General features: G+C 41.4%; 1 protein-coding gene across 2 annotated transcripts in view; it reads right to left on the reverse strand.

Moving 5' to 3' along the window:
- SEC22A (SEC22 homolog A, vesicle trafficking protein) overlaps positions 1-12,492 on the reverse strand; it is a 1,054,631-nt gene that overhangs the window by 926,569 nt on the left and 115,570 nt on the right. The gene's annotated exons all lie outside the window — the stretch shown is intronic.

Genomic DNA, 12,492 nt, shown 5'->3' on the forward strand with positions numbered 1-12,492 from the left:
GAGACTGCCACAACATGGTGCATGTGGCAAGAACATGAGCCAGTCCCTTGCATGAGCAATGAGCACATCTCAGGCTTGTGTTTCTCCTGTGCATTTTCTTTCAGCAATGGCCATGTCTATTTGCAGTTGCTGGCTTGGCCATGATCCATGCCTTTTATTTTAGATTCTGTCTCATATTGTCCAGTATTCAGTATTGCACCCCTTATGCACACATGCATGCACAAACACATGCACACCATCCTTAAAAATCTTTTTGGCACTGTTACTGCAGGCAAGTGGTTCTGTCCATGCTTATGAATGCCTCCTCCCTTGAATGGGAAAATGAACCAGTACTGATGCCTAGTTCTCATATTACCTTAAGCAACCAAATGTCGTAAGACAGGTTAGTAAATCACTGATGCCTACACAAACTATGAACAGTTTGGTGACTGAATGCACAGACTCCTAGTATGCTTACCCATGTTGTTTCCATATGGCAGTGACTAAGAACGTGATCTCTTGTATCTCAAGCCAGGCCCATGGGGGTTGCGTGGGGTCTCTTTTCCCCACATGGAGCACTTATGAATGCAAAAATTCTGTCGTTGAACATTAAGATGTGCTGCTTTTTTGACTGAAATGATTGGGATAAACCTGACTGGTATCTAAGCAACAGCTGAACTCCCACATCTGTAGGAAATTGTTGGATTGGGGCCTTAGCAAGGCATTGTTTCAGAGTGTTCCAGCATGGTGCAAAACTAATTTTGTGACAGAATGAGTATAAATGGATGAAATCTTTCCTTTCACTCTTCTCCTCTTCCCCCATTCTTTTATTTGTTTGGTATTTTGTTTGAAATAAGACAAGATTTTTTCCCCCCAGCTTGATGAAGATTATAGGTTCATTTGTCTGCTTATAAGTTTTTCTTCTTCTGGTTATGCAAGGTAAAGTTTCTCTCTTCAGAGACCAGAAATCATAGCAGGTTTCTGGGCAGAGATATTTTTAGTTAGACTATTCCAGTTTGTTCTTCCCAGGCTCCTGAATGAGAACCTTGCAGAAATTTGATTGGTAATTCTGATGCGAGTGTGCAGATGCCATTTGAATAGCACCTTGCGAAAGAGTGGTAGAAAATAGCATCTTATCACTCAATTAGTGTTTGCCTGAGAGCGCAGTTCTTTAGGAGCAGTATTAAAGCAAAAGAGAAAGCTGGAGTCTCTATGGCAGGTTAATGACACAGGACACCAGGAGGTACTGTACTTGTATCTCTGCTTCAGTAGGTAATTGAGTTCTTCAGGCACTGGGCTGCTGCTGTCCATGGTCGGTCAGGTTGTTCTTCCAGTCTAGGAAGATCTTCTGAAATCCCCAGGTTATTAATGCACCACAGGGAATTGGTTTGCCTGTTCCAAAGGCAAAAGTATTGCTTCTGCTACAGGTCTTTGTCAGAAAGGAAAGAGGAATGAGAAAACTATAGTGTGCTTTCTGGAACAACTCTATGCACATGCTTTCTGAGATACTGCAGTGGGTGATGTCTTTCTTGCCACACGCATGTGGTGGCACCCTTGTACCCAGTAGGGCAGTTTTCTAGATTGCACAGCAATTATGTTTTGAAATTTAGAATAACTCTGAGACCAGTTGATATGGCAGTGGACAACTGTTCAGCCAAATTTCCAAACCTATGTGAGTTGTCAGAATTATGCCTGGATTCTTTATAATGAAGGCGATTTCTTCCATGAGAAACTAATGGATTGCAGACCAAAGGGATTAGAGCCCTCTCATTTTAAAAAAATAAATGGCTTAGAGCCGTCTTTACTTGTCTGGTGCACAGCAACATCTACAGAGGTCAAGTGAGTATTTGTGAAAAGAAGCATTATTAATTCATAATGTTTATGTTCGGCCCAGGTAACAACATAATGAAAAGACCAAACTCAGACACATTCAGAATTGGAAGAGTGAACAAGGAGAACTCTGTGGTAAAGACTATCTTGACTTAATCAGTTTTGGTGACTGGAGTCTTGTTAGTGCAGAAAAGAGTACTGTAGAGTTTCATGGATGGTTGGATGGTGAAGCCTGTTATTACCACTTGATTTAATAATCGTAACCAGGGCCTGGAAAAGTTACATTTTGGCAAGTTACAGTTGCCATGCTGGCTGAGGGACTCTGGGAGTTTCATTCCAAAAAATCATTTTCCCAATATTTGAATAACTCCTGTGATCATTTGAGAAAGCATCACTGGGGTGTGTGTCGCTATGCCTTTTATTCATGTCTCATTTGTATGTTTCATTACCTTATTTGCTGGAGATGTTGGGAATTTGGTCAAATTCAATTGTCACACATTCAGATCCAGCCATTCTTTACAGACAGATGTGGAATTCCTCTTGCTTAAAAGACAGCTGTACCCCAAGGGAAAGTGGAGACCTTCAGACCTCTGGTGGACTGTATCTCCCATCAGTCCCAGCCAGCATGACCAGTTGTGAAGGATGCTGGGCATTTGAGTCCATTGCCATGTGGAGGGCCACATGTTCCCCACTTCTGTTGTTGACCTAGGTATCTATTTGCAGAGGCAGAACATCTGCCTTAATGAACTAAATAGAGCTGTGTTTGTAAGAGAGTTTATGTGCATCTTAGAAAGCATATCAAATTCTGCATTAGGGTAAAGTGGCCAGTAAACAGGAGGCTGGAAAGCTGATATAGCTGAATAGATCCTACATGTATTCTCTGTGGGAATGAGTGATATTAGCTCTCTTCCTGTGCCTTTCTTCAGTGTTGTTTTCTGTCCTCATCAGTATATGACTATAATGGTTAAGCGACAAAGCTTCACCACAAGGCTCTGGCAGAGCCATAAACCGCTTTGCTCCCTCCCTCCCTCTCTCTATCACAAAAAAAAGAAGGCTGGGTCATTGTGTTGTAGCTTCTTCAGCAGAGGCAACAAAACACCGCAGGATCTGCTCAAAGGAGCTTTATGGGGCTGTATTTCAGAAATATACACTGAATTTATTGCTGGGAAACTCACTTAAAAAGTACTGCGTTTCAATAATATGCATATTCTGATAGAAGAGGGACAAATGTTTCTTTGAAGAATGAATGCTTGAAGGAAGAGATGATGGTGTTGTAAAGAGGGATGTGCAGATGTTTCTATATGCTCATCTACACTACAGCATAGGAGTTGTATTTGCATACCTGCTGCCTTATTATTTTTTAGAGAAAGAAATTAAGTTAGTTGAAGATTGGTATAGGAAGAGGAAATGACATGAGTCCTTTTGGAAGTGTAATTTAGGACTGTACCTTTCCTAGCATTACAAGATCTAATGTTGTGAAAAAGTCATGCAGAGATGAAACTAAGTTACCATTAGTCATACCAAATGTGAGATTTTTTTCTTACACTTGCAAAACATAAAAATGTAAAGTTCATAAAGTCTTCTTAAGTACTGTGTATGTGTATATATGGTATATATTTATAACACATACAGACAATATATGTGTACTTGTTGAATGTCTAAAAATACGTTTAGAATAATGAAAGCAGCACTGGGACTTGAGGGTAGATTTCAAAGGAGAACAGAAAAGAACAAGCAGCAGATTTTAACAAGAACTTGCTTTTTTCCTAGAGGAATGAATTTTTTCATTGTTTAATGAAAATTAAGAAGTTGACTTTTGTAGCTAGAATTGTTCCATCTTCCCCAACCCGCAAAAAAAAAAATCCATTCATGTTAAGAATGGCAAAGTAAACAATGTTTGTATTTGCTCATACTTTATGAATAAACAGCCCAAATTGACTTAGTATATTGGTTCTATTGTTTTTAATTACCAGTAGAGGTATGTACAAGGGGGGAAACTGAACAGTAAATAGAAGTATTTTGGTTACGTGCTGCAGCAGATAGCTACACAATTTTGTACAATTCAGTCCCTTCCCCCTTCATTATAGTGAATTTTCAAGCTAGCTGACAGGACCCACTTTATTTCATTTTTTGAATGCAGTCCTTCGACAGGAAGGCATTCCTTCTGCCTTTTAGCTCAGATGTTTTTAACAGGGTTTTCATTTTGTACAGAGTTAAGGGAGAAGAGGAATGAACACAGCCTGCAGGAAGGCTGGAATTTGTGCTCCTTACAGATGTTGATAGACTTTCCTTCCCATTATCCCTGACCAAAAGCCTTGCTGATAGGGACTGCTGGGAGCTGAAATCCAGCAACTTCTTGGAAGCTGCAGGTTCCCCATTTGTAAACTAGACTTCTCCTAACAGTTAAAACAATGCTGTAAGGTGATCAGCTGATGGGACTGAAAGAACAAAGGGGCTTTTAGTACAGTAGAGTCTTGATTATCTGACATAAACTGGCCGGCTTATAGTCGGATAGCCGAATATGTCAGATAATCCAGATGGTCCCCAATGATGGCGTGCGCACATGTGCGCACACACTATCATTGGGGACAAAAGTCCCTCGCCTCCCTTGCCCTCCTCCTTCACTCCTCAGCAGCTTGCATCTTCTCAGCCCATGGGGAGTGCATGCACTCCCCGCGGGCTGAGGAGATCCAAGCCGGGAAGGGAAGTGTTGTGCCCAGCAACACTTTTCTCTCGGACTCCCTTGGCAGAGAAAGGGAGCCTTGGCGGGGCTTGGCTCCTTCTCTCCAGAGGAAGTCCTCAGACTCCTTTGGGAGAGAAGGGGAGCCTCGGCGGGGCTTGGCCCCTTCTCTCCCGAGGGAGTCCTGTTTCCCTTGGCCCAAACAGAGCTCCACGGAGCTCCCTTCCAGCCGAAGGAAAGCAAGCTGCCGGGGAAGGGACTGGGCCAAGGCCAGAGTCCCTTCCTCACGGCCTGGTTGCCCTGGGCTTGAAGGGAGCTCTGCGGAGCTCCCTTCAAGCCAAGGGAAAGCAAGCCGTCTCTTTGGGGGGGGGTGTCTGTGGGTGCGGAAAGACCCATAGCCATGCCCCCAAGTTATCTGACAGTCGGATAATCTGGAATGTTGGATTACCGAATGTCGGATAACTGAGACTCTACTGTATTTGATTTGGAAAAAACTTGTGTGTGATGGGACTGACATCCTCCACCACCCCATCCCCACTGTGATCAATGGGGGTCTGTTCCCCTTTTGCTCAGGAAGCAGCTGACTGTTGGTCCCATCACCTTCTGCAAGCCATCTTTGACACCACAAGTAGAAACAGGGCTCCTGTTGCAATTTCCCCTTGGGCATGGGAGGGTGGGACCATCAATCAGCTGCTTCTGGAGTGACAGGAATGGCCTTCCATTGATTGCAACATCTGCTTCCCAGTAAGTGGACATTGGGGGCCTTCCATGGTCCCTATGTAGCCCCAAAGCTAGGAGCTATATAGGGTATGAAGCACGTCACAAGTGTGGAATTGTAGGTTACACGTTCATAACTGCCCAACAGGATGCTGACCATTTTCTCATTTAGTCCTATGAGGTTTTCCAACTTGTAAACCTTCTTTAAACTGTAGATGCCAAAACTGACACATGCAAAGTCCTAATTAGATGGGAAAATATGGGGTTTTGCTCATATGGAGAGCCTCCACGTGTAGAACAAGCTCTCCTCCTCAGAAACATCCCTTTTACATGAACATAGGAAAAACAGAATGGTGGCAATGGAAGAGTTTTAAACCCTTATCCCATTTGGTTGTGTAGACCAGGGAGTTTTTGTGGTGCTTCTGTAGTGACTGCACATCCATTTGCTCCACCAAAATTAATGAGGGAAATTACTCTTGTAAGGATTCCAGGGCTCTGGCTCGAGAAGTAAATTCCATTAATTTTAACAGATTAAAATTCCATTAATTTTAATGGATTGATATGTTCAGAATTGTAACATGTTCTAGAGAGTAGCTGTGTTTATTGTTAAAGACTAAGAGTCTTATATTATTTTAAAGGCTAACAAATTTATTACTGTGTAAGCTTTGCATGGACCTCCTTAAGTGGGTGAAATATTATCCTGACTTCACCTGTTACATGCAGATTTATGGAGAAGGAAAAAGGTGGTTTTAACAAGGCAAAAAAAGACAGTCTCTTAACTCACTCTTAACCTGTTTTTTTTTCTGGGAATCGTCAACCTAACACAAGTACAATGTACTGTGATACAAGTAATACACCCACAAAAAAAGGGTTATCAGGCCCACTGCAACACACAGAACCCATGATATTACACTCCAAACCCTCGCAATTGTTCCAAAATGGCCACCTGCTATTGATACGTCACATACAGTTCTTCACTGCTGAAAGGCACTAGGTTTTCTATTGCACACTGAACCTGTGCGTCTTACAGTTGTAAACTGCTTAAACACTGTTAGTACAGTATGAAGCAGCATATAAATGAAACTTGTTTTGTTTTGTTTTGTTTTGAACAGCCAAGATCACAGCTAACATGTTATGGCTGGCATCCTGCTGGTGATATTAAGCCAGGATATGTCCTTTAACAAATTTTTTTTCAGAAAGAAGCATCCAGTATTTCAGTTGCACAGCAACCCCTGCCCCCCAAAAGATTCCCATCTTGTTCTTTTGGGGGAACCTCACATTGCTACTCTGCAAGAGGTCTATGGACTTCTGGGCTCCCCACATCCTTGCTCTGCTGACCAAAACAGTGGGTGGTTTTTCTTCTTCTGGTGTCAGACCCTTTAGCCTGAGGGTCCCCAACATCTATTTTTCCCTAACCTTAAAAAAGTTCCCACTTACAGCTGGTCAGGGCCAGCCCACATCCCACATCCCCATCCACCCAACTTCCTGCCTTCCCTCCCCAGCCACTCATCCAATATGTCCCTGCTTTGTGCTGGCAGGATCTGTGAAGAATACCTGGGGATCTCTCCACCAGTCAGGGTCCAGTGTGGGTGATGGGAAATGTGTGGAAAACGAAGAGCTGCCACTGGAGACCTGGGAGGAGAATGTCTCTTTTGTGGGATGAAAGACTGCTGGATTGTGCCCAGAATACTCCATTGCTACTAGCCCCGGAGTGCCCTGCGGTGTGCCCTGGCAAAACTTGGAATTGCACATGAAGACAGGAGCCCAGGAGAAAAATGCTGGCAGAGATTTAAGCTCTGCTAACTATTTGTACAGCATCATGGACTGTAGGGGGGGGGGGTAGAACAAAGTCCAGAATCTAACCTGAAGCAAATGCTTAGAAAGTCTTTTGCTATAATCACTTAGCCCTGAAACAAATGAAGCAAGAGCTTTCAAACTTATGCAGAGTATCTCAGCACCACTAAACCCACAACAATCCATCTCCCCTGCTTTCATGGGAAGGACCTGCAGAGCAGACAAGGTTTCTGGCTAGGTTTCTGATGTTTGGTCTCACATCAGACCAAACAAAAATCTTTTATATGAAGAAGTAGGTCAGATATTTTTTGCCCCTTAGTTCTGTTTCTTTGTCTCATAGGAGCCTCGCGACCAGATAAGAACCTCAAAACAGTGCTCAGAGCCTCCATTGGCAATTTGAACAGCAAGTAGCTAGAGACAGAAGCCCAAATCCTATTGGTACTTTACCCTAGTCTTTTACTTTTTGGAGAAGATTCCCCAAGAAAGCTACCCCACTGGCTCCTGCATAGCTCAAGAGCTGGCTTTTGCTGCCATTCCCCCACTCCATAACCACCATCATAGCACTTTCTACCCCTGCTACCATGCTGCCATCTATACGGCACAATCATTGTACTGACTAAGCAAAATTACAGCCATCATGCCTGTTTATTGGAGTGAATCCGTCAAGGCTGAAGTAGGTTGGATGGCTGGCTGGGAATGAGGGATGTTTTCCAAGGTTACAGAAAGGTCAGGAAGAATATGCCATAAATAACAGATTTTTTTTTTAAAATTTTTAAATGAAGGGCTCTGCATACAGAAAAGTCAAAACAATACTGAAGCCAGTCAGCTGTGCAACTCTTTTCACTCTGGGTGGAAACTGTGTGCATGTTTGAAATGTAATCCAATCTGTTTTTAGATGAGGAAGCGGGAGGCAAACCAAAGGGAAGATGAAGACAGGAGATACTACAGCTCAGTTTTCTAACTGTAGCAGAGGGAACGGACTAATCTGTTGAGTTAATAAAGAGAAATTGATTCCCACTAGAACACAACACCTTGTGAAACAAGATGGGGAAAGTACTGCAAGCCGCTTTTAAGAAAGGCATACCGTCCTTCCTATGCAAGTGAAGGCAATGATACCGTTAGAAAAAAGGTGACGCAGATTGTAACCACTGCTTTTAGACACTGTAAATTTGGGAGCAGGGCTGGGCTTCTCCGTATTTTTATATATTGTACTATATAAACAATAATTCAAAAAATAAAAACCTAAACAACCTGCTCAGCTTTTGTGTTGTCTGTTTGCAGCAGAAAAGATGGTGTTTACTTTTGCTTTAAAATACATTAAATCCCCAAGGACTGCGCCTCCCCATTTAATTTTGCCTGCAGCCCAAGGTCTGAAAGAGAAGCCTTTCGCAGCATCCTTATCAGTTAGGGAGCTTTTTCAGTAGCACCCCACACATACTCTACAACTAGGCCTCTCTCTTCTTTATTTTCTGCTACCAACTGAAACCAATTTTTTTCAGGTGAATTTTTCATTTATTTTCTTATTTTAACCTGACTCTTTTAATTATCAGCTTTGCTACTTCTATTTCTTTAAAGTGTTCCATTCACTCCATTCTCTGCCAATTTTTTTGTGATGGTCTGCATTTCAACAGTATTACATACCCCTGCCCTGCCTAGCGATTTTCTCAAGAGGGATTTTAGGGTAGCAGACAACAATTTCTTTGTTTTCCAGAACACAAGCTAAAGAGCAGAGTTCCTAGGCCAAACCAAGATTAAACATGTCAGTGAAAAAAATCGATCTCAACTGAGTTCTCCACATCTCCCAAATGGCCACTGGGACATACTTTTCTTTTTTTGAGGACTGAATAGATCATATCGGGGTACACTGGAACAGATGCCTCTCACCTGGAGAAACAAATCTCAACATGCATTTGATCAACCTAGTATACACGTAAAGGCACATAAAGGAAACCAAGCTTCTACATATTAGAAGACTAGCACAACTTTTGCCTTGATTATTTGGGGCTGTTGACACTGAAATACAGGTACAGCTCAGTTAACAAAATTGGTGTGTTCCTGGGCATTCCTTCTTTAACAGAAACTTTGGCACCAGAGGCAGAAATAGTATGGAAAAAAATAGAGATACATTCTTACACCGGCTAAAAACTGGCTAGAATCCTCTCTCAGTTGGCCGATTTGCAAAGCCAGGAGTTTCTCAACTTTGCAAATCGGACAGCTCAGGGCAGATTCTAGCCAGATTTCACGTGGCAAAATGCATGTGATAGAACTTGGCTGCATCCTGGAAGACTTCAATTCGGAGGAGGTAAATTGTGGTTTTTTTACAGTGCGATAAACCCCTAGGAAAGGGTAGAGAAGAATCTCACTGTTCCCTGGCACAAGCTTTCTTACAGTGCTTACTGCAGAGATACTGCTACAACCTGACACTGAAAGTCTTCCATCATCATCATCAAGGAGCCCTGGTGGCGCAGTGGTTAAATGCCTGTACTGCAGCCATTTACTCGAAACCACAAGGTTGCGAGTTCAAGACCAGCAAAAGGGCCCAAGCTCGACTCAGGCTTGCATCCTTCCGAGGTCGCTAAAATGAGTACCCAGACTGTTGGGGGCAAATTAGCTTACTTGCTGTTCACCGCTATGATCTTTGGAATAGCGGTATATAAATAAAACATATTATTATTATTATTATTATCATCCCAATGCTGATGTTGCTAAAAATCTTCAAGCTAAAGAGGAGAAGGAAAAGGAGAATGGACTAGCATCAATAGCCTTTTTAAAAGGCCTTAGTCAGAAACTTTGTTAACAGGCCTGTAAATGCAAATAAGTTGAAGACAACGATTTGTTAACCAAATTATGCAACATTTCCATTTAACTATCTCTAATATAACTTAGTCTACTTCAGCTGCTATAAAAAGGAATGCTTTCGTCTAACACTAATTTATCAATCATTTTATAGCCTATTCCTTTCATATTCATATTTATTCTGTGTTCAAAAATTTTACATTCATCTTGAGATTTTCTTACATCTTCTCCAACCAGAACAATATTTCTATCCCATATTTCTTTCTTGTGTTCAATGTAGTGTTTCATTCTCCCTTTAAAAAAAATAGCATAGAAAGGGCTCAGGATATATATGTCTACTCAGAAGCAATTCAAACAGTTTTAAATGGGCAGAGGCCCAAAGTCTATACTTCCGTACTTATGCATAGCCTTGCAGCCAGAGTTCAAGCCTAACTGGCAAAGACAGCCAAGACCAGCTAAGCTAACAGAAGATCAGCTGGGGCTATGGTGAATCCAAGTTCCTCCTTGTATGGAAGAGTTGGGAATTACTGAAGACTACCCTCACCTTTGGCTTAACTTTGTGCCAACACAGTGGCTTTGTCCCTGGATTGGAAGAGGTTTTGATCTGGCATTACTCCACTGCCCCACTTTCGTTGCCTCTTCTGCTAGCAGATCTTAGCCAGTATACGAGTTCTGCCAGCAGTTTGCTTTCATGGCAGTTTTCTGAGATCAGCTGGCACAACAGGGCTCTGCTAGCAGCTGAGGTTTATGCCTAATGCAGGGTGACCAGATGTCCTAACTGCAAAGATGGACAAGGCGCCACAAAATTTAGGGCATTCAAGAAAAATGAAGGACATGTCAAAATAAAAGGGAAAAACACTAATATAAATGTACATTCGTGCTTCTTAGTAATGCTTACAATGGAGGACATTTTGACATTCCTCCTGGACAGAAGGCTGAAATGTTGAACATGTTCTGGAAAAGGTGGATGTCTGGTCACTTTGACCTAATGCTAACTCCCTAGAACCTACATACCTTTTGAGTTAGGATTGCACTGCTGATATATTGTTAATAAATAAGCTTATCAGATAGGAAAATCCATATAATCATCTCAGGTAAATGAATATACCTTAATCCAAAATCAATTTTATTCTTTCATTAATTCCATCAACCCTTCTAAAGTAAATCATTTAGACTTGATTAAAGTGGAGTCAGACTTCAATTCATTTTTATATATTAATCAGGATTTAACTATGAATGATTACAAAATCAACTAAACAAACCTTACCCTTATCAAATCAATTCACTTCTATAGTATTTATGCTAATTGTTCCCTCTTCCAAGAGTAATACATTTGTCAAACAACTTTGCATCCAATTCCAGTTATTTATGTTTCAAATATGAACAGCCAAAAGAAAACATTCACCTAGTGTTCACTCTTACTTATGGCTGAAGAGTATCATCTGTTCATTATTTTGGCCAATCCATCTAATTACTACACTCATATTTAACCAACAGTTTACTAAATCATTGAAGAGTGTCAGTACTCACTGTCACAATGTTTCTTTAACATTTCTTCTTCTGAGTCCATATAGAAAACGTCAGTGTTTACCTCAACAACAAATGTGGTATACAGGTGGACTAATGGCTTCTTGTGGCAGAGTTGTATAGATCACATTTGTGTGTGTGTGTGTGTGTGAATGCCTCTGGTAGCAGCACTATAGTAACACCTGTATAAGTGTTGTTACTCCTATTGTCCAGCTGTAACAATCCAGATGAAACCAGTCCCAAGATATGATGCGACTTTTTTCACATTCAGGCTTTGGCAAACATAGCAATAGGAGAGAGATGAAAGGGTGCATAGGGTCTATGAATCTCTGCCTTCAGATATCCAAAGATGAGGCAGTAGACTGGGCCATTAACTTTCAATTATACATCCTGAATTGAAATGCACTTACCCAAGGCAATGGGTTTTTTTAGGTGTAGAAGGTCCAACATGCACACTCAGTTCCCTCCGTCTTTAAGAATGATTCCACTTTGAAGAGGCAAACATGCACTGTGCACTGTTCTCTTGACACAGAACTGTCCCCCTCCCCCATGAAATTAACGAAGAAAATTTTGCAAGACATATTCACTTGAGACATACTCATATGGTTACAGCACTCATTACTGTGATCTCTGATAAGGTCATATCCCGCCTCTCCTAAGTCTTAAACTGACAATAGCAACATGAGAATTAAAGAGAAATTAAAGTCACATATAGAATTCCCTGCATCTCTATTGAAATGATTTATTTCTTTTTTCTATTTGCCATTTTTTTGGTAAAGCGAGGGAGAGAGGGAGGTCAACATGAATATTCTTCTGTATTGAAATTGCATGTGGATTTATTTAATATTAATCTGTTTGAAGCTGTTACTTTCATTCAGTGGAATAAAAACTACTGGCAAGTTATTGAAAGGTTTCACTAGAGAAGCCAGTATTTATTGGCTGCATCATTGAAAAAATACTTATGCACTCAGCCTATTTTGCACTGAACCATGATAACTGACCTAAAACATAATCCTATGCATGCAACTGCAAGTAGGCCACACTGAATGCTGTGAGACTTATTTCTGAGTAAACATGCCATGCACTCTCCACTTGGATGCTTTATTTAAGTTACCTGAGATGCAAATGAATTAATGAATGCTGCTGTGCTAAAACTGAAAAAAGGGCAG

The sequence above is a fragment of the Sceloporus undulatus genome, chromosome 1 (assembly GCF_019175285.1).
Source record: "Sceloporus undulatus isolate JIND9_A2432 ecotype Alabama chromosome 1, SceUnd_v1.1, whole genome shotgun sequence".
In the NCBI taxonomy this organism is placed as follows: Eukaryota; Metazoa; Chordata; class Lepidosauria; order Squamata; family Phrynosomatidae; genus Sceloporus; species Sceloporus undulatus.